This window comes from Podarcis filfolensis (assembly GCF_964270895.1).
Source record: "Podarcis filfolensis genome assembly, chromosome: 2".
In the NCBI taxonomy this organism is placed as follows: Eukaryota; Metazoa; Chordata; class Lepidosauria; order Squamata; family Lacertidae; genus Podarcis; species Podarcis filfolensis.
This window is the reverse complement of record NC_139605.1, coordinates 43090822-43114462: the sequence shown is the minus strand read 5'-3', so window position 1 is coordinate 43114462 and position 23641 is coordinate 43090822. Positions and strand designations below refer to the sequence as shown.

At 41.2% G+C, this 23641-nt stretch overlaps 1 protein-coding gene across 12 annotated transcripts in view; it reads right to left on the bottom strand.

Annotated features, from left to right (window-relative positions):
- Positions 1–660: 660 nt before the first annotated feature.
- The window catches only part of ERC2 (ELKS/RAB6-interacting/CAST family member 2), a 512280-nt gene continuing 489299 nt past the window's right edge, over positions 661–23641 (bottom strand). For all 12 annotated transcript variants that reach the window (XM_083602952.1, XM_083602957.1, XM_083602950.1 and 9 more), the window contains one exon: positions 661–4020. The gene's annotated coding sequence lies outside the window, so the exon portion shown is untranslated. The remainder of the gene's footprint in view (positions 4021–23641) is intronic.

Genomic DNA, 23641 nt, shown 5'->3' with positions numbered 1-23641 from the left:
CTGTTTAAATTGGTATGATAGTGCTTTAAAGGTACAGTGTGGATGGGAATATAGTTACAGTGTTGCATTCCAAAACTGAAGAACCTCACCTTCTATTTGAGGTTTACTGCAGTCATGCTTGTGATCTATGCCAAACATAAAAGGTAAAGGTAAAGGGACCCCTGACCATTAGGTCCAGTAGTGGCCGACTCTGGGGTTGCAGCGCTCTTCTCGCTTTACTAGCTGAGGGAGCCGGCGTACAGCTTCCGGGTCATGTGGCCAGCATGACTAAGCCGCTTCTGGCGAACCAGAGCAGCGCACGGAAACGCCGTTTACCTTCCCGCCGGAGCGGTACCTATTTATCTACTTACACTTTGACATGCTTTCGAACTGCTAAGTTGGTAGGAGCAGGGACCGAGCAACGGGAGCTCACCTCGTCGCAGGGATTCGAACTGCCGACCTTCTGATCGGCAAGTCCTAGGCTCTGTGGTTTAATCCACAGCGCCACCCGTGTCCAAGAGCCAAGCATGCAGCTCCATTATTGGGCACAGATGTTTGCTTTGTCTCCTTGCAGGACTTGATGCTCCACGATAGCATTTCCATGCACAAAATCAGACTTCACTCACAGGTCCCTATTGCTGCATCATACTCAGTTCTTAAATTGAACGATACAACACATTGTTCAGAAAGAAACCAGATTTATTTGATGAATATAAACGAGCTGATCAACACCAAGCACTTCTCATACACATGATAACAATGTTATGAATTCTAAATACCTTGGTACTTTACACTTCTACGAGACATTAAAATTACAATGACTGTTCTAAAACATGCCCACTGGTAATTTCTAAGGATTCCTTAGTTTCATATCAATGTCCTTAATCACATGTCAAGATCACAATCCAGAACATGCCACTCACTTGGAGAAAATTATTACAAGAAGCACTATCAAATGAGGGTCAAAGGTAAATAGGGAATGCTGACCCATTGTTGCAGAACATCACATTCAAACAATCACTCTACACCAAAGGAAAATGCAGGTATAGGTTGTGACACATCTGAAATCTTTTCATAAACACTGTTTAAAAAGGAAATTGAAACCCACTTTCAAATGAAAGTCAATGTGCATTTACGTGCATACTGGATACACAAAATTCATTTAAATACAAAATTCATTCTGTACATTTAAATGAAAGAATGTGCAGTACAAGTTTGATCCCACAGTAAAATAATACTCATCTTAAATGTTAACCAAAAGGCTTGTTTGACTTTTTTACATTTCAAGGGGGAAGAAATCTACCAAACATTGCTCGAATAAAATGTTTGCCCAACATCACAGTGTTTATTGTAAACCCCGAGATTCTATTTTAGTGTATGAAAAGATTCCCCCGCCAAACATCATAGTATATATCATGTGAAATGGGAAAAAGCAATGTTAGACAAAATTTTCTTCTGTAGAGGCTAAGTCTTAGGCTTTGATAAAAGTCAGGTTCAATGCTCTTACCAACATGAAAGGAGCAAAAATAAAACAAAAATGCCCCCAAAATAATATCTGTGACAAAATTGGCACATACATATAAATATCTAACTATACAGTTTTGTTTTTAAGGACCCTATGTTTCCCTAGTTTATTTCCTACTTCAAGTATTCAGTTGCAGAATTAAGGTAAAGACCTGACTGTAAGAGACACAGAAGGCACAATCTTCCGCAAAGCTCTCTTGCACAAGCCCCATTGGGTAGAATGGGATCTCTGCAACAGCTCATATCCTAGTCTTCCTCCTTTCAGTTCAATGGAGATTGTGCAAAAGAACATCCCAGTGGACTGTGCCCAGACAGCCATCCCTTACTAGGACAACAACTTTGTCAAAAGTAACGCGTTTTGTTGTCCAAGTTCACAAGTGCAACATTTGTCATATGTGCTAAAGAAACTCCCAGGAGCTTTCCATTTTAAAATGAACAAACAAACAAACAAACAAACAAACAAACAAACCCAAGGTTCAAAACCCCATTGAAAGTCAAAGGACAAACTTTTAAAATATAAATGAATATGGATAATCTATGCTATACATATTTTATACAGATTTATTATTCCATGTACTGAATTGAATTAACATTGAGCAGAAATTCTGCTTGCATTCACTGGCTCTTCAATTTCATCGAGAACGATGGTGCAACCAACTAATAAATTACTCTTTTCTAGGCAAATAATAATTTCCAGGGGGTTCATATGTATGGCTCATACTGGATGATCAAGATTAATTGCACCAACCATTCAAAAATAATGACATATTTCTAAATTAAGTGCAAGATTTTATGAATATCCTGTTCAAAAACTGTTTTTTTTCCACAGCAGCAAAGAAAGAAAGAAAGAAAGTACCAAGAATTAAGGCCACACATGTTTAATTTTTATGGGGGAGGGCCAGTCCACCCAGCATTTCTGCTCCACGACATCCATTCATTTCAACAAAGCCCAGCTCACATCTTATTAAAATGAATGGAGGTTTCATAACAGAAGGTGTCTGGTGGATTGCACATGTTGTTTGCTTCTAAGAAGTGCAGATAAGTCAATATCCACTTACAAGCCTGTAAGTGCCCCCTCTCACTGACAAAAAGATATGCCAGTCACAGGACTGAGCTCTTGTTATGAGCACGTATGCCAGATGGAACGAAAATGCTCGCTAAGGGAAGACCCTTACTTTGGGGAAACAGCAGATAGTTCAACATCAATAATAGTCTGTCACTACACATAATAGCTCCAGGGCTCTCCCCCCACACCTGTCTATTCCCCTGGCATGTGTTTTTAACATGTTCACATTTATTATAATTTGCTGGATGACAGAGATAATTTTCAATTATCTACTCATTCATCGATACTTCTTTGTTTAACATCTAAAATACATTATAAACCATGGTACGTATTGTTTCCCTGTTCAGAAAACAACGAGGAAGGGTCCCTTCCCGTAAAGGAGACCCAATGCATATATTTAATAATCACAACATTCTTTTGAATTAGAAAAAAAATCAAGAGTCCCAGCTTTTATATTAAATACTGTTGTGCATCTGGATGATAAAAGTTTGATGCATCTTCATAGACGCTCGTATACAAGTATAGATTCTTGCGTCAAGCTTTTATCTTCCAGACATACATCAACCACTGTATACAAATAATTGCTAATCATTTTAGGCTGCAGTCCTACACAGTTACCTGGGAGTAAGCCCCATTGAGCTCTATGGGACTTACTTCTGACTAGATATGTATAGGATCGCACTGTTAGATGCCCCATGCATTGTCAGAGACACACACCATATTTTCATACGCCAACAGATATTAGTAGTAAAAATTGATTTCATTTCCAACCTGGCCCAGAGCTTAATATTGGTTGCATTATCAAAATGGCTTGAGTAATAGTAAAGAAACAGAGGAGGGTGAAGACTTTGTTTTTATTACCCTGAAAAGCCCACATTACTGGGGGTATGACTAATGCCGACACCATTATGAAACAGCTTGCTAGTCCCTGTAATAATCTAGTGCTTTAGAAGTGATACTTTAGAAGAAACTAACCAGAAACAGCAGACAATGATACTGCAGCTAATGGAACCTCAACTACAGATTAAAATTAATACAAATCTGTCAAATTAAAGATCCCACTTTAATTAACTTCATTTAGTAATGTTCAGAACAGATGGTAACTCAGTTTTCTTTAAAAAATAATAATTCTGCAATAATTCATACGACCCCGTTAAAGGAAATGAAGTTCTTCTAATTTCCAATCAAGTCCCCTTAATTGTTTTCCAAAGTATCTGACTTCGTAACGTATTACAAGATATAATGGAGAAGGACACCCGTTTGTGCAGCTTATTGTTTGATGGCAACCTTCATGTGCCCCGCCCACTTCTGTGATCGTTTGGGGGGTGGAGCTCCAAGAGTGGCGACTGCATTCAGATCCCCACTGCAGCAAATCATCCTCTTTTCTCTCGTCTCTCATCGTCCTGCAGTGCTGCCTTGCGTTTGCTTCTTTCTCCAGCTCCTCTTGATAACTGCAGCAAAACAAGAAGCCATCCAAAATGGTGAGCTCACATAGTTTCTGGAGACACAGTAGGACCCAGTTCAGGTCAGCAAAGGCTTCCTGCAGCCACACTTTCATTTCATTTCACTTTTTATTGTATTGTTTCTGTTTGGTCAGATGCCATCTTGAGTAGTTTTAGAGAAAGGTGATGGGTAGATGATTAAACAGACAAAAGGAATATTTCACCATTCTGACTGTGGAGGCTCCTGATCTATAGTTATCTGCAATGGAGATGCATATAGAGGGGTAGTCTGCTTTTTCATGAAGAACCTGAAGTGGGTCACATTATCCCTTCTACCAGCAAACTGGAGCTATCTCAGTAGGAAGGCTAAGTTTCAGGTACTGGGTTGCAGCCAACAAAAATAATGCATGAGCAGAATGATTTCCACTCATGCAATGGAACTTACTCTCCCTCTCCTTCCTCCCAATATAGCCTGTATACCCCCTCAAAAAACAACAACACCCTGCTCTGGGGGGTTCCTACAACCCCTGGAGGAGGAGAAAAGGAAGCTGCATTGCATGAGCGGAAGTCATTCTACTTGTAGAATATTCTTGGGATTCAGCCCATGTAATAATAATAATAATTTTATTTATACCCTACCCTTCCCGGTTCAGAAAACGGGGCTCAGGGCGGCTAACAACAAATTTAAAACAATTGTGATACAACCAAAAACAGCATAAAATACAGTATAAAAGTGTGGATAACAATAAATTCAAAGTTCTAAAATCAATTTAGGGGGGAATCCATCCAATAAACATTAGCTGATCACCAGGGCTAGCTGGCTAAATTAGTCCTATCTGGGCCAGCAAGGAGGCCAGGGGAGAATTAGCTGTGGGATCCCAGAGCTGGTAATCTTCATAAAAAGGGGAGGGGGAGGGAAGGAAGGGGAATAAAAGATCAGGCTAAATTCAAATTGAAAGTGGTGTAGGAAAGCTGATGTATTAAAGCACCAGAAGCCAGAACTGTAGACATTTGTAACTCCAGTTGAATACAGGGGTGAAGACAGTGTAAGGGGCACCACTCATCACCTGTCATGATATTCTGCCCCAGCTGCAGCCTCCAAACCAGTCATAAGGGAAGCTCCACATAGAAGGTACTAAAATAGCCTCAGTTGTCACTCAGCGCATGAGTCACAGTGGCTAAGGTATCCTTGTCCAGGAAAGGCACAGTTGAAGACTTGTGCTCTTGGCCATGGAGGCCACATCTATAGATATAGCTTTAGAGATTGATACAGTTCTATCAAGGGCTGTGTACAAACCATACATTTAAAGCACATTTCTGCTTCAAAGACACCTTGGTTCAGTATTGTACTACCTATGGCAATAACTATTGTAGACTCCACCGCCTTTCCCCAAAGATAAATGACGTAAATTAGAAATCTGGATCCTAACCAATTGCAGCAAAATGTAAAATCAAGGTGTAGTCTTTCCCTCTTTATTCTAAAAACAATATGCATTACTTCAGTACTGGAAATAGTCTTATTTAGAATACTTTTTTCCTTCCATCACACAGGAAAAAATTAAAAATGAATGCTTCACAGTTTATTAGCACGTTAAAAGTAAGTCTGCGGTTCAGACATTATCCATAGAATTACCTAACAGTATCCGTATGCTGTTATAAAATGCATTTCCAATATGTCTGTGAATAGTACAACACTGAGCATAACATGCTTCTGTCTGTAGTTTTTAATAAATGATGTGACTGAAAAGATTATTTTAAAAGTTTTTCTTTGACCTAAAAAATACACATGTGACAACATACAAGGACAAAACAAAAAAATTTTTTTCCTTCCAGTAGCACCTTAAAGACCAACTAAGTTAGTTCTTGGTATGAGCTTTCGTGTGCATGCACACTTCTTCAGATACACAGTGTATCTGAAGAAGTGTATCTGAAGAAGTGTGCATGCACACGAAAGCTCATACCAAGAACTAACTTAGTTGGTCTTTAAGGTGCTACTGGAAGGAAAAAAAATTTTTTTGTTTTGACTATGGCAGACCAACACGGCTACCTATCTGTAACTGGAACTATGGAAGGCACCACATTGAGCCGCATGAAATGGAAGTCCATCAGGGTGTATCTGAAGAAGTGTGCATGCACACGAAAGCTCATACCAAGAACTAACTTAGTTGGTCTTTAAGGTGCTACTGGAAGGAAAAAAAATTTTTTGTTTTGACTATGGCAGACCAACACGGCATACAAGGACAATTTACATCAGGTTACATAATATAGAAATGATGTACAGTGGTACCTCAGGTTACAAACTTAATTTGTTCTGGAGGTCTGTTCTTAACCCAAAACCGTTCTTAACCTGAGGCGTGCTTTCACTAATGGGGCTTCCCGCTGCCACCGCACAATTTCTGTTCTCCTCCTGGGGAAAAGTTCTCAACCCAAGGTACTACTGCCAGGTTAGCGGAGTTTGTAACTCGAAGTGTTTGTAACCCAAAGTGTTTGTAACCCGAGGTACCACTGTATAACCTTTCAAGTTGCTAGCCCTGGTGTGTGTGTGTGTGTGTGTGTGTGTGTGTGTGTGTTTTAAATGGAATGCGGCAAACAGTATTTTTTGAATTCTCAGAAACAAAACTATTTGGGACTATGCATCCAGGCCAAGAGTCATAGAAACTTGGAGCTGGTATAGTCCTATCTCTCCTGTTGACACTCAATGTGCTAACCCTACAACCTAAGCAATTGCCACCAATATGTCCCAATATTTCATACTTCGCACATCTAAATCCTTGGCATTAATCCAATCCTGTTAAAACTGTAAAAGCCTGCAAAACTAAAACATTACAACAACAGCTGCAACAACAACAATAACAGTATTTGAATTACATGTACTTTTAAGCAATTAGCTGGGGTTATTCTCAAGCAGAATTATTGGTTTATCATCTATACTGGAGAAGTAAATGAAAACTGCAAACAGCTTAACACTGTTGGGGCCTGATCCAAAACCTTTTCATGTTAATGGAGAGATTCCCATTGACTTCATTACAAGTTCGGATCCAACTCTGGCACAAGAAGAAGTGATTTCTACAGAGTTGGAAAGTTTGGGAGTTCCTGAAGTAGATCAAGTTACTAGTTCTGGCACATAAAACCTTTGCAAACTTTTTATGAAAACTGTAAGTCAAAGCACACTTTGCATTTTGCAAACTACATAGTTCCCATTCTTTAGGCACCAAGGATTACTCCAAGAGATATATATACACAGGAAGCACCCATGTGAATTAACAAGAAGCACATGTTCCAACTATAAGAACAATCTATGACCCCTCCCCCCCCCCTTTGCACCAGGTTGGGAGCTGAATAAAACAAGTTTGCAGTTTCCCAATGTTTTTGATATTTTACAAGCTGAAGCATCCCTTCACACTCACTGAGGCTGTTGAAACAAACATTCTGCTCAAATAAAGGAATGAGGATGAGAAATAAAATGCAGAAGGCAGATTTGTTATTTAGCTGTCCCTTCAGACTTCAGCAAACAGTATCAAAATACTTGAATGGACTTCTTCTCTATCGGCTGATCCACTCATCAAGAAATTGCACACATTTCTACAAAAACAGAAACGGAGAAGTGCAAGAGGGAGGAAGAAGAATCTTGCTTTCCAACACCTGCTAGAGCTGAATGCAGTTTGCATCTTTCTCTCCGGTTACTGAATATGCAGAACACACAACGCTGACACATTCCAGTCATAAACACACCACCTACTCATACATTGATTTCAGGGGAACCTATTTTCCTAGTAAGTAACTTAGGGTCACATTCTGAGGGAAACATCCGTTCACAAGGTACCACTGCCAGTAATCCTCTCTCTCTCCCTCAGTGTGCAACTAGAAGCCTGACAACCTGTATGGCATTGCTGTAGAAACTGCACCATTGCTGGATGGGGCTGATGGGAGTCTACATCATCTGAAGGGTCATTGATTCCCCACCCTGGCTGTACAGAGAAAGACTGTATGACAGGGCTCAGGGTTTCTAGCACCAGGACCACATATTTCTATGTAGGGGCAATGGCACTCTTCCACAGGCTGGAATTCTGGATTAGGCCCCATACCTGTGCTGCCCCAAACCTGTGTGCATGAGCACACCTGAGGCTCTAAAATAGATTTCCACACGGAAGCGCAAAGAATGACCCCATTCTAAAGCACAGCACACCTTCAGGAGACTTTGATGAAAGCGACTGACACTCAACACCAGCACTGCGGAGTAAATATTGTATGCTGGGAACAGAAGTATGTAAAAGGGTCCTATAGTTTGCGACTGTTCTTCAGATTGTTTTTCTTTGGAATAAAGACACCTGCTGCCTGACGAACCCACTTAGTACCTCCATCCCTTTCCTTTCCAGAGTGATTTGCAGAAGGACGCTGAGGGATAGGGTAAACACAAACGGGTGAAAGGGGAAACTGTTTAATAACGGTAGTAAAATGCAGGCTATTTTTGACATCTGGGTTAATGTCCATTCTGTTCCAGATGCTTTCCAAATGTTTGCGGCAAGAGAAACTCATTAACAAAATCTTAAAGTGTCCTCTTCTGACATATTACACATGGGGCTCACACAGAAGGCAAACAACTGATGTGGAAGTAAGTGAAAGACTGAGGTAGGGGGTAGGGGAGAGATTTCTGCATTTGGGCAGTCAAGACTGAATTTAATAAACCAAGAAATGAATGATCCTTTTGTCCGTGCCTGCAGCTCCTTCACTCCTCCCTTCTCAGTGCCCTGGGATTAAACCAGGAAGTCTCTAATTAACCACAGTTTCCCATTTCATATGTACTGGGAAACTATGGTTACCAGCTTTGGAACAAGCCAGAATCATAAACCACATTTGTGGAATGCTCTCCCCAGGGAGGCTCGCCTGGCGCCCTCATTATTCGGTACATCTTTAGGTGCAAGGCAAAAACTTTCCTCTATAATAAGGCCTTTGGCCTTTAACTATCTGTGCCCTTTTAGAAGTGGACGGGATGTTTTTAATGTATTCCCTTTTCTCTTAGCATTAATGTATCTTTGGGTGGGGGGGGCGGGTTGTCTGACTGTCTATTTGGTTGTAACTTGCCTTGGGTTGCCCTGGGCAAGGTAAAGCGACTAACCAATTCAGTAATTTTTAAAAATTTTATTATTATTATTATTATTATTATTATTATTATTATTATTATTATAAAGTTAGTTTAAAGCATAGTTCTGCTCAATTGTTTTATAAGTCTTTGTTTTAAGTCTTCTAACTGGTCTTTAAAAATAATTACTATGCCACTAATTGTGATTATTTCATATCATTATATTTATTTTGCGTTTATGACACTGAGAGTCACCCTGGGTGAGCTATGTCCCAAAAGCTGGCCTATAAATAATTTTATCAATATAAACAATGGTTTTATTACTGGGAAATTGATATCTAATTAAGCACTGGGACTATCCAGCTACCATTCATACAATATTAGGTTACTTCATTGTCATTTTGTCTTAATATCTTTAAATGTGTCACCTGAATTTGCTGTCAGCTCTCTTTACTGAAGAAAGCACATTCATTATTGTGCCTGGAGTGTAAAATCATTGAATTTGTGTTCTACATTTTCCCTGGCATAAGAATATGATGACACAAGAGCAACAGCTTACTCTTGCCTGAAAGGGTTTCATCCCCACCTGCTAATTCTTATATCCCCCTATTATTAGCAGACAATATTTGAAAGAATTAATGCGCTGATTGCTAAGCATGACTTAGGACATTTCCACGTCAGTTCAGTGTGGATTTGGAGCTCCTCATGCCTGTGGGATTTCCCCAGCATCTACATGACATTCTCTCATCTGCACATTTTTGCCTCTGAATCTGCAAGCTGCTGATCCATACATAAACCAATCTGGGGCGAAATCCTACAAGACTTCACACTTTGCCCAGCTGTGGATGCACTGAAGCACACTTTAGCTTCAAGTGTTTGTGGGCAGCTCTTTGCGTGTCTGGTGACGTTTCTTTGGCTGCTTTCTTTTTTTCTTTTTTTTTTTAGATAATATTTATTCAGAATTTTGAAGATTACAAAGAGAAAAAAGAAAAAAAGTAAAAAAGACAGAAAAAGTACAATCATTTTTAAAAAAGAGAAAAAACAAAAAAACAAAAAAAAAAACAGATTAAACCTTTACATAACTTTCTTCCTTTACTTATTTCCTTGACCTCCTCACACCTCCCATTTTTGTATTCTAATTCAAATTGTTATTTCAGCAAATCCTTCCAACCTTGTTTTTATCTTAATAATTTGATTTAATATATTGTAGTTTTACGTTCACTCTTTCGTCAATTCATTTTTACTTAATCCTTTATATCATTTCTACCAAAGCCATATAATTTTCTTTTTCCAACATCTTTCTAACAATCCTTAATCTTACAATATTTTTGAAGATATACTTTAAATTTTTTCCACTCTTCTTCCACCGACTCTTCTCCTTGGTCCTGGATTCTGCCAGTCATCTCAGCCAATTCCATGTATTCCATCACTTTCGTCTGCCTTCTTTGGCTGCTTTCTACTATCTAACCATTGCTGAGAGCAACCTTCTCGGAGCCACAACTTCCAGTGCTGGAGGAAGGGTCTGGAGATCAGAGGCACCTATGCCTCCTTCTGTCTAGCTGTTTTCTGTGATGGCAAGACACTCCTTGGCAGGCTCAATTTTTTCTCCCCATAAAAGTGATCTACTGTGAGAGAGGGGTTGCTCCACAGTGAGCACTCCACGCAGAGCGGATAGGCCAGCTCTCTAGGAGGCCGCCTCACTCCTTGGGGTAGGAAGCCCAGCACAAGGCATGCACAAATCTTTATTATTATTATTATTATTATTATTATTATTATTATTATTATTTAGTTGTTTTGTGCAAAACTGCTAATGGGAAAAAGAGCTGTTTATAATAAATAATAACATTGACCTTCTTTGGTTCTGTTTGTGTGTGCACATGCACATAACCTGTGTCCGAAAGCCCAAAGAAGGGAAAGGAATGAACGGGTGGTTCATTTTTATTATAATTATCACCATCATTATCCTTTCTTTCCTTCCTACCCCCTTCCAGAATATTTCTGGAAAGCCACCATCTTCCCCCACCCCTATGCTGAAGGGCACCGCCACTCCCTGTATCAGATTGTCTCCCAAATCTGACCCGGAGTTATCTGATGCCTCCTTGCTCTCTTCCCACGCAGCACTGTGATTGGTGGGTGCTGCTGGTCCCCCCTTCACATTCCATTCTCACTGCTGCATCCACCAGGCCCCTCACAGTGTGGTCCGTGTCTCTCAGCTTCTGAAGAGCCTTGCTCCTCCGATCCCAACAGGCAGCTTCAGGTCACCTACCACATGCCTGAAATCCGGCCGCCACTTTGTTAACCACCCTCACACTGTTGCAAGGATTCCTTGCATGTGGCCTAGTAGCCTCTGTGCTTCCTTTCCCCGCTTCCCTATAAAACGCTGTGTGGTAACCCAGCGTCTTGGAAATTCTCCGTGAAGCATTCTCTGCAAAGTAGCCAAGCGGTTTGGAAACTACCTATTAACTTCACAGCGCCAGCCCACATTGCAGCATACCTGATTCCCGTGGGACTACTTAAGACATGACCCTATGGATATGATGGCGTTCCAGAGTCCCACCATTCCAGCCAACAATGTCATCATCACTTCGGAGCAGCTGAGGGTAAGACTGCAGTTGCAAACATCACCAGAAATTTGCAACCCAGCTGTGAACACAAGACAAAGCATCAGGAGGTTTTCGAAAACCATTACTGGGTTTGCTTTCTGCATAAATCTAAACTGTGATTTTTTTCCTAATGGCAGTGTATGATCTGACGTGACTTAAAGCCGTCTTGGTCCCAACATACAGAGGTTTCCCATTGTGAATGAAGTTTTCTTAAAATCATAGTTTCGTAAGTGCAAAAACCACGCAAGCACAACATTTAATCAAAGCTCCGATTTAATAACCAAGGATTCCTCTTCAAGTTGCACATATGTTAAAAAGTATCCAGCAAACAGAACTAGCTATGGAAAAAGAATTCTGACCCGCCCCCCCAAAATACAAAATTTCAGCTAACTCAAAATGGAAAAGCAGCAAATACCAAGATGCCAAAGACACCTAAGACACTTGCTGAGTTAAGTGAAAAGGTAAAATCCAGTTTAAATTTATAGCATTCCTTCAGTGTCCCTCTAGGAGTTTGGCTTCTTGCCAGGGTTCCTTGTTAAAAATTTGTTAAACGTGTTTGGCATTAATGCAAACACAAAGTACTCATTTGTTACAAATTCTAATGGAATGCATTCATTTAAGGCAATGAAGTAGTTACCAGAAGAGAAAAAAAAAAAGTTCATTAAGTACATTTTAAAAATACAATGATGTATGCGGTGCATGACTATGGCGCCCCCGTGGCTATATAAATATCTGACAGAATAACCACAAGTTCTGTTTGGTTTGAAACTGAAATCTTTTAAACATAACCAATAGAACAGAAACTGGTTTTGTTTGTTGTCAAAACTGATGTTAGTCTTTATTGTTTAGACCTAGTAAATCAACCAAAGTTTGGGTGTCCTGTTTTTTATTTCTCAGATCAATAAAAATTCACAGGTTTAAGTAAAAGTGAAGGAAATCTCTTCATTTGAATTGTACACAAAGCTTGGCATGCTCTATCCAGAAAATGCTAAATCCGGAAAGCAACACAGGCTTGGTAATTTAGGCACGCATCAAATAAAAACAAATGAAATAAATTCCAGCAGTATTTGGAAATGTTAGTACATCAGCGTTACCAATCTGTACTCAAAAGGGGCAGCTTTAAAACTTATGTACTATAGAAAGAAAACATTATTCTTAATTATACAGTAATAGAAATATTTTGTTTACTAGTGCATGTCGTTTCAAAGACTACTTACAAGAAAGCATAGGCCATTGTAGAATTAAAGTGCAACTGAGGTTCAATGGAGACAAGACTGCTTAGCAGACTTGAGCAAGTCAGCTTTTCTTTACTTACTGTTTGTTAAATGTGAACAGTGGGGATTTACTTCATATGATTCTAGTGAAAAAAATTCAGTAAATGCAAAGTTTCATTTCCTGGCCACACTCCTTATGTTGCACTGCATTTGATGCTCTTGCAGCCATCCATGTGTTCAAGAGTCTACTTCTGCAGTGCGGAGGCTTTTCAACTCATGAAGGTTGTCCACACAGTTTAGAACTCTGGTCTTTTAGGGTTCCAAAGCATGTAGGTTTGCTGCTGCAGAAGTGGAGAGCTCTGGAAACACTGTCAGGGATGCAATAAAGGAGGCAGGGCCAGGGAGAAAACGCCCAACCTTCCTCTCATGGGATCATAGTCATGCAGGGCAAAGAATCCCCAGATAAGGCTTTTGGTGTGTGCAAATTGGTAGGACATTTTCAAAGCCTATATACAAAAACAGATAACGGACAGAGATCATGCTTACGACACTATACCTTTAAAGCATGTTCAGAGTTCGTTCTTTCCCTCAAAGCATTCTGGGCACTGTACTTTGTTAAGGGTTTCAGAGAATTGTAACTCAGTGAGGGGTAAACTAAAGTGCCCAGAATTCTCTGAGCAAAAGAGTGTGCTTCAAAGCTGTTTGAAAGGTACAGAGTGTTCGCAGCCTAGGATTCACGATTTCCTCTTAAGGGAGAGGTGGCTGCAGTACTTAAAGGCTTTTCACAGCAAAACACACCCAACGAGGCAATATGGACACGCTCTATCACATCTTGTTATTTTTGTTTCCAATACATTGTGCTATTATGTTCATCTGCACAAAGGATCTAAAGGCAAAATTGCAGCTGGTGCCTGAATTAGTTTGTGGGTCTGATGAACTTCCCAGGTTGCCAAAAAATAGAAGAAGAAGAAGAAGAAGAAGAAAAGGCTAGAATCACTAATCTGAGTTAGGAATAACAGTAGATGCCCCAGGAGATTCATAAAATGAAATGGATCAAACTCTTGGGGAAAGGAGTATCCTTGAAAGTTACCAAGCAATTTCTTGACTAAGCTAGATGACTTACCTAGACAGGATGTTGTCCCAACTGGGAACAACTGTAAATCAAATCTGTAAAATGGACATGACTTGATAGATTCCACTCCCGCTCCTCAACCGCACACATAACAACATTTGCCCTGTCTCATATATTTATATATGCATATCAAGAGCCCCAAACACAGATTGTGGAAATGTAAGCTGGCCTAATGCATATTTTTCAATATGTCATTTCCCTCCTGAGTGCAAAACAGAAGCTGGCATTACAGAATCAATACATTGTTCAGAATGAGCCTGCCTCAAATCCCTTGGTTGTCAAAAGGCAATGTCCTACGTTGCTTCTGCTTGCTGAGCTTTGGATCAGGCTCAGAGAAGGTAGTGATGATGATCCCACTGTGTAAACAAACGCTTATTTACCCAGCTCCATTTGACCATATGGCTTGCTTTATCAAGACATCAACATCTCCCCTTAAAAGCCAGAGTGTGAGGCTCCTGGAACATGTCCCTAAACTTTAAAGTACCGTAGAAAGAGAAAGTGTGGAGCCGAAGTGGCTCAAATAACAAAGAGGTCCCTGCGAGATCCTAAAAACTGTCAATATTACCAATCACTTAATGAAATCTGAAGGAGGCTTGGTTTTTCCCTTCCTTGCTGATGTGGAATGCCATTTATTCTCATGCTAGGGACTAATTATGGGGCCTTTTTTTGTGAAGATCAAGGTTTTGCGATCTCTGCTTCTTAATAACATGGTTTGCCTGTCTGCCACCTGGGACGAGGCAAGACGCTCTCTTTCACTCCTGAACAGCAGGCACCGCCTTAGGCCACTACAAGTGCAGGCAGGAAACCAGCCATGTTCAAGTCATTTAACCACTTCGGCGCTGGCATTCTGTAAGCAGAATCAATGCCCCGAGCAGGCAATCGTAAGTAATGAACTTCCTCTCCACATCCCACCCCACTCTAAGTAGAGTTCATCCCCTTTGACACCAAGGAGCCTACGATGGAGGGAGTGATGACAGTCACTACTAGATTTAATTGATTGGCAAAGGACTAGATGGGGCTTTATGACAGCCAAAGCTAAGGAGGCAACGCTTTGTGAAGGAATAAAATGCCCTTTGATATGGGCTCGATTTAGGGTTTCGATACAAGTTGGAATCCTGGGGCTTGAGGAGGGAAGTGGTTAAATGAAAACTATACGGAGTCACCCCACCCCACTCTGGCTGCAATCTGGTAAGTCATCTTATTAGGAAATTGTGATGCCCTATTTGCTCTAGACTGTGGCTTGTCTGCTCCACTGAAAGACTTCCTGCTGGGACCTTTGTGGCACAACAGGGGGTAGGAAAGGCTGCTGCAAGATGTGAGCCTTGGACAGGAGCAGCCAGAGCAGCAGGAGCACTAAGCTGCAAAGAATTAGACATGTAACAACTTAGTAAAAAAGCACAGGCAGTGATTGAGGTTGGCCCTTTTGCTGTTGACACATTCTGGCCCCCGTAGGTTGTGGTCAGTAAGCCCATTAGAGCAGCAGTGTGGCAACAGCGTGCGACGCGAGCTCAATGTGTTTCTGTTTTATTTCTCAATGCTGGGCAAGAACGGAATGAAACAAGGCAGCAGTAACAGATCACAAATGCAGTTGCAATTGTCAAGGAGGCAGACTTAATTCTCGAATTATTTTTGGCAGACGGGGAGGGGCAGAATCGATATCTTTCTTTCTTTTTTGCACGGCAGTTTCAATGTGATGCCTGCTGTGTGTTTAATAAATAAAAAAGGAGAACAGCAGTTAAGGAATAGTTTCTTTTTTATGGCCTACAAAACAAGCTCAGAAGGTTAAGTCATAGAAGTATAGGAAAACAAAGACAGGAGGCATTAACCCACTCAGATCCCATATATGATCAACCCCATTCATTGGCTAGTGCATTGATCAAATCTACATTGCTCAGCAAAAGAGGATTTTGTAAAGATATGTACAAAATAGATGACTTTGGGGAGGGACGCATTTCAGAATGGGTGAAAGGAGCAGTAAAACAATGAACTGGACTCACAAAGGAAATAATCTAATTGAAATATACTCAGAGTTGCAAAGTGATTTCATGCTCTTTATTCAGCTCATAGTGGTGAGGAGGAATGAATGAATGTCCCCTCAAAGCATCTGCTTTATATACATTATTTACACAATGGGCTGCACATGATTGGCTAATTCCGGAATTCTACTGTAAGCCAATCAGGTTGTGGATTCACTTCTATCTGGAGCATGATTGGGTGGTTCCTGCCAACCAATCATACTGCTGCATTGTTCTAGGAACAATCATACTGCTGCATTCTGAATCCTATTGTTCTAGGACCAATCAGACTGCTGCCTTTTGGATCCTATTGTTCTAGGACCAATCAGACTGCTGCAGTTTGGATCCTATTCAACTCAGTACATAACACTAATCTAGATTGTGTTCCCCTTTTAAAATAAGAAACAGCCTGTCAGTTAAGGCAGACACTGGCCTCGATATGCTGACTTGAAAATGCTTATTTCCAGCCTCCGTAGGGATCACGCAACTTGGGAGTGGTGTGAGGTTTCTCTTACCTGCCAATTAGGGTAACCACAAGTTCCTAAAAACAGGGAGGATTCCTTGCATTAAAAACAGATATACCCTAGCATTTTGTCCCGGTTTTTGTAAACTCTTGAGAACCAGACACCTGAAGGAGCCACCGTCCAATTTGGTTATGCAAAGGCTGCCAGTGACAGCCAACAGAGTGCCTGCCTGCCTGCCTCAAAGACATTTTTGGCCACAAAAACCTCTTACATGTCACAACCCTGTTCTTCAAACCCACTTCAAAAGCATCAGCTGAGGTGTTCTTAAGTCCACCTGCCCCATATGTATTATTCCTTTCCCTAAATCACAATTTCACCACTCTTGAACCTTGGCGCTTGTTCTCTCTCTCTCTCCAGCTTCTTAGTCCTGCAGTACCCTGTTCCCATTTTCTTTCACTACTATCATTCCCTCTTCCTGCTCCTGTTGCTGTTCTACTGTCATTTTGGCTTCAGAAACAACTCACTCTCTCACTATCACCATTGTTTGATTTACTGGCTAGCCAAATCAGCATCAGTGTGGGTCACTGGGAATTTGTATTCAAACTCAGACTAACTGACGATAGTCAATGCAACAACCTGAGAAAGTGGCCTGTGGACTGAAACCATGCAGATTTTGCTCCTCAAAGGAAAAAGAAAACATATTTAAACAACCAGTGGTAATTACATTACAAACGTAGTGTGCATTAATTTTTTTAAACAGTACGTTCTTAGCATGATAATCATGGAACAAACTAATTGATGGGAAAGGCAGGATTATGCTGAGGAATATTAACTTGTAGCAGACATCACAGGAAAAGTGAGGTCACTGTGGTCCAGGAAAGTGGTTAGAAGAAACTTCTTAAGCAGGAGAGAAAGGATGCTTGACCGAGGGCCTCAGTTTAGATCAAGGATATATATAACCTGTGGGCCTCTAGATGTTTTTGGATTCCATCTTCCATTAACCTTAGCTAGTGTGCAGTTAGGAATGATGCAAGTTGTATCCTAGTAGCATCTAGAGGCCCACAGGTTCCCCACCCCTGGTTTAGATGTCATGATCCCAGGGTAACAGTCAGACATACATGCCTCCATCTTTTGTCTCTTGCACCTCAATTTAATACTTCTGAGGTTTGCTAAACCATAGTTTCTTATGATTAAGGAATTCCTACAAACCAGAGTATCAACTCAGCATCACGCTGTGGTTTGATCTTCTGGTTTGTAGGGACAGCTTAAACCACAGCTTCCCAATTCCAATGCCATGCAATACTGTGGTTTAACAAACCCCATAAATATTGAATTAAGATGCATGAGAGAAGGAAGGAGGGAATGGGAGCATAAAGAAGAGGAGGGAATGTGTGCACACAGCTTGTTTCTGGTCTAAGAAATAGCATATTGTTGAACTGAGATAATTATATCAGGTGGAGGTTGTTCCAGGAACAGAAAGTCATATACATATGCATATATGGAATTGCCTCCTATTGAGCCAGACCACTAATCCATGTCATCCAATATTGTTTGCGCTACCTGGAAGTGGGTCTCAGGCAGAGGTCTTGCCCAGCCCTGTTATCTGAGAACCTTTAACTAAAGATGCCAGGAATTGAACCTAGCACTCTGCCACTGAACAATGTCTGTTATTTCTGGCATGGGAAAACGTAAGTGGGAAAGCAGAACTTAAGGGTCCAAAGCCAATGAATCTGTATTAATTAAGGGACACAGAGAAGTGAGATGGAAAAAGAGATAGGGGATAGAGTCACCGATTTAATTTCTTCAGATGGAGAATACCTGTATATCTGGACTGTGTTACTGAATCTGCATGGATATGTTATATGCAAACATGTGTCCTGGACTGGTTGGTTGCAGAGGAGTGGTGGGAGGCACCAGTTGGGGAACCCCCAAGGGAAGAAGGCTCAGTGCCAGGGGATTGGTGGTGAGACTGCTGTGTGTCCTGGTGACCAGGGCAGTGGCGTAGCGTGGGTTGTCAGCACCCGGGGCAAGGCAAGTAATTTGCGCCCCCTAACCCGTGGATTTGCGCCCCCTAACCCATGGATTTGCGCCCCCTAACCCATGGATTTGCCCTAACCCCAGATGTTGCCCCCGGTGCGGCCGGCCCCCCCTGCACCCCCCACGCTACGCCACTGGACCAGGGGAGAGCAGAAGGGGGAGACTCCTTGGATTCTTCAGCAGTCTGCCTCATCTCTGTCTCCTGCTCCTCTCCTGTGAGTCCGGACTGCCTTCTGCAACAGTCTGCTCACTAAACCCTGTTCCCTCTTCAGCTTCCTCCTCCTCTTCTTCTTCCCCCTTATTTCTGAAATTTTGGCAACACTGGGAATTAGTGTCATTTTGCAGCTGTTGCTGGTGCAAGTGCAAAAGACAAGTCACACATTAGGTCCTCTTTACAAATTGCTTCCTGGAAATAACAAGGACGCACGGGATGCTGGGTAATTATGACTGTGTAAGTCAGGTGTATAAATTCTGGAGTTGTATCCATAGATCTCTGGGAAACAAGAAGCAACCTGGGTATATAGCAGATTAATAAGTGGGATGGGTTTAGGGTGAGAAAAACAGAGAAGATTGCCCTGATCTTAGCCCACCTGTAGTAGGAACCTATACACCTGAAAGATAGCATAGGTGGCATAAGATCAAGAAAATCCATTCTTCATCCCACCTTAATCTAAGAAGCAAGGTGCTTGTTGTAACTTTTAAAGCCTGCAAGATCCTACATACCTGTGATTGTGCCCTCTCCCAAACTAGTAGTGTTATTATATTATGGACTGAATTTGTTTGAGACTTTTTTTGTAAAAAGTGACTAAGAAAAGAAAAACAATGTACAATACAAAATTCCTAAGATGTTCACCCAAATATCCAATAAGGAGGAAAAGCCCTATCCAACCTCACTAAAAGATGAGCACCCTAGTGGTGGCTAACTTAACCATCTAAGCCTGGATAAATAAAAACACCCTATCCTGATACCTAAAAATGGGCAAGGCTGGTGCCAGGAGAGCATTTCACATGAGGAGAGGGGAGCACTGAAAAAGCCTGGTCTTGTGCAGTCATCCTCCCCACCTTCCTGGGATGTGGCAGATGGAGATGGGTTGCTGATGAAGATTGCATAGCCTGGGCTGGTTTACATAAGGAGAGGTGGTGCCTGAGATTTTGAGGTTCTGAGACACACAAGGCTTTTCAGGTCAAAAGTAGCACTTTCAACCGAGTCCAGAAACTAATTGTGCAGTAGGTCAGAATCAATGCAAAGTGCTCAGACGTTCTGGTCCTAATCAATAATCTGGCCACTGAATTCTGCATTACATCTGCAGTTTCTGAACTGATTTCAAAGGCATAATAATCTAACCTAGAGCTCTCCAGAGAATAGACAATGGAAAGAAACTAGGTTGCCCCTGTCCAGATAGGGTCGGATGGAAGGCACTCTGAATCACAGAGGCCATTTGTGTTTCCAGTGACAGCAATGGGTTCAGAAGTATCCCCAAGTTGCATACCTGTTCCTTTAGGGGGAATGCAACCCCTTTCCAGAAGAAGGTTGAACTTCACTCAACTATACCCCTTAACTGTGCACCAGTGGATTGAGCTTCAGTTTTTTTGCCCTCATCCACTCCATTGCTGCAGTCAGACACTGATACAGCACATCCACTGCCACACTTATAGATGTAAAGGAGAAACAGAGTTGCATGTCATTAGCATATTGATCACAACACACTCCACATCTCTGGATGACTCGACTCAGCAGCTTTGTATAGATATTAAAGGGTATGGAACGCCACACCGGTGTGGCTGGAGAGGATGCCAAGTGTGGCAGGAAGGTTCACAGATAATCAAAGAAACATCTAACCATTTCAGCGTAGTATAGTATCATTTTTTTATTTTATTTTTACAGAATATGGACAGGTATCTTTTCATAATGAGAGCAAGAACATCAAGTGATGCTGAAGACAATCTGAATTGTATTTTCCAATGTATTTCTTATTAATGAAAAAATTGGTGTGGTGTGAGCAAATATTTATTATGAAAGTGTGGCCCAGTGAAAAAAGTTTGAGAACCATTGACGTAGGGTATAAGATCAATGACTATCCAAATACAAATGATGGTATATCAACACTTTTAAAACAACTGTCATTAGCAGCTGGTAGCTTCACACTAATAGTACTTACTGTTAGTAAGTACTTTTCAGTTTCAGCAGGCCAATAAATTTGATAAAATCTCCTCCAAATTACTGATACAAAACGGCCATTGGCCCAAGGTCATAGATGTAAGGTGAAAGTTATATTCTTTCTGCACCTTAATTCCATCATGCTATGAACACTTCCTTCTGCCTCAAAAATTAGTCTGCTTTGCTACATTTCAATAGACTTTCTCAGTGCTCCAGCTGTTAGATAAACTTTCAAGGATATTTTTGTGACAGGTACAAACCTAGACAGGAAACCTTAAGACAAAATCCCAAATTAATTATATGTCAACAGTCAAGCCACAAGAAGGAGCAATTGTCATAAATTTTTGAAGCTTAGAATCCAATTTTAGTTGTAGGATCCCCCCCCCCCACAAGAAGTCTACTGACTCACTGCTAAGCCAGTGCCAATAAAATGGTATATTTTACATTCTTGAACAGCTTGTTTTGGCTAAACAGAGAGCAAAGATGTTATGATTTCCCTTTTTCGGAAAAACGAATCATATAAAATGACTAGAGGTAACATAGAATAGTGCAGAATGTACAAGGTAAAATTTCAGGGGGATTTGTGCCAGGGCAAGTGCTTTGAGGAATGGGCTGCAAAAAAGCTCCACAAGACATAATGCTCTAGTTGCATTTATTCCCATTTAAACAGGCACCTGAAGCCCTTGAAATGTGGGCTTTACCAAGAAGAGAAATTAAGAGCATCAGAAAGGCCATGTGTATGCAGGCAGGAATTACCACCAGGTCCCTTTCCTCACTGTTGTCAGCACCCTTTGGAGACACCTGCCTCCTTGGGCTCTGCTCTTTGAAATGCAGTCATCTTAAGTGTATGTCAACAGAGCCTTTCTGTAATGCCTCATGCCTGTTGCACTCAATGTGTGAACCAGGCTTTCCTGATGAGGCAGAGAGAGCTGCCCAGGTGAGTACTGTATTGTGTTTGGTGTGTGAGGAGCATTATTCCACTTACCAGAATGTGCCTGGTTGGTTCTGCCAGGAAGCAGAATGCCAGTTTGAAATGCATTTGTTGTATTTGTGTTTTAAACGGTTTTTAATTATCTTATTAAGGTGCAAATCACCTTAAGATGGTGGTTAAAAGACAATTAATAAATTATTATTAATAATAATTCTGTTGCATGCAACTTTATCTTGGCATGATTGTCACTGCAGAACTGGGCAGTAAAGGGGCACAGCAATTATAAGCTCAGAAGTTTGGGTAAAATGGAAGGGGGGTGTAAAAAATGCTTTTCCTTCAAGTAACCACAGGGCTCCAGCAATGGGGATGGAGGGGTAAAGTACTTGTTTGAGGAGGCGACAAATGCGCGCCCGCCCCTGCTCCCCCAGTACTGCCTATGTTACAGTATTTGTAATACAACTGATTTTTCCTTCCCTCCCAAGCTTTCCTTTCCACCATCACTACCAATACCTGGGTATATGTCAATGCATGTCACACACTTCCTCCAACCCCCAAGGAGCCCTAGCCTAAAGCAAAGAATCAGCCCTTTGGGTTGTATCCAATGGTAGTCGTACTCAAAGTAAACTTATTGCAATTAACAGTCATGATTAACGTCCAGTCCATTGATTGAAATGGATCTATTCTGAAGAAGACCCAGCTGAATACATTCGTATGAGTTGTATCCAACAAAATCCTACCCAGAGTAGATCCACTGAAATTAATGGCCCTAAGTTAGTCATGTCCATCAAATTCAGTGGGTCTAGCATTGGATAGAACCATTTGGGCCAATTCACTTTACTGTCTCTGCCAGCGGAAGCCCATAGAAGGGCTTATGCTAGCACAATTCTTCTTCCCCTGTGTGCTGCTACTCCCCACAAACTGGCTCTGTGGAGGAGGGGTAGGGGAACCCCTTGCGGTGTAGGATAAGCTGGTCAGCAAGATAAGCCCAGTGAAGGTAAGTAGCGAAGAGATTTCTTCCTTACGCTCTAGGACAGGCAGAATCTACACATCTAGTGAAGTTTCCCCTTCCTTTAAGGTACGATGAAGAATAAACGTCAAAGCTGGTGAAAAAGACCAGAGTCACGAAAAGTCCAGCAAATTTGCTTGCTTGTGAAATAAAAAAATCTAAACTAAAATTAGAGCTCGGATACAAATCTAAACAGACTGTAGCTCAAGAGATAGACATGATTTCAAAGGAGGCGAATTAGGAATACTTGGATTGTGAGGTAATATATCAGAGGTTACAGTACTTAAGTTATCGTTTGCGGTGAATCCAGAGAAACTCCTCGGATCAAATGTCTCCAGCTAATATATTCAGTGGGTTTGTCAAGGTTCCCTTGTCTCCACAGGCTTTTGAAGGCAGGATTTCTACCTTCGCAGGAGATGAAGAGTGACAGGGGAAAGGGGAGGAGGAGAGGCCACAGAGAATCAGGGAGGATTACATTTAATGCTGGTTAAGTGAATAACGGTAACCTGCTCAGTGAAATGTATTCGCTTACAGAAATGTGCCTCTCCTTATTATGTGTGCTCCTGGGCTGAAAAGCCTTTAAGGCAAGGTAATTTTCAACAATTCAAAACTCCTATTGATCACTAACACAACTCTTTGAAGGAACACATGCCTCACACCAGTTGTGAACAGAAACTGCTGTGAAAGCAGGCAGAATATTCCACACAGCTGATAAAATAATAGCTGGCCGGTAGTGCCAAGGAAAGAGAGGATTATTCCCCTCCCAAGAATTGTCGCGCTACCCACTGATCATTTACCCCTTCCTTTATATGTCCCTGGTTTCAGTTTATATCCAGCTATTAAAAAAAAAAACAGGCACCTTCCATTTCGTATGAATAGAATGAAGGCCTTGCCTGCCCTCAAAATTTAGTGGTTTTTCAGTGCCAAGATGGTGTAAACTCACTGCAGCAAAAACATCTGGAACCAGTATGCAATTTTTTTACTGGGAGG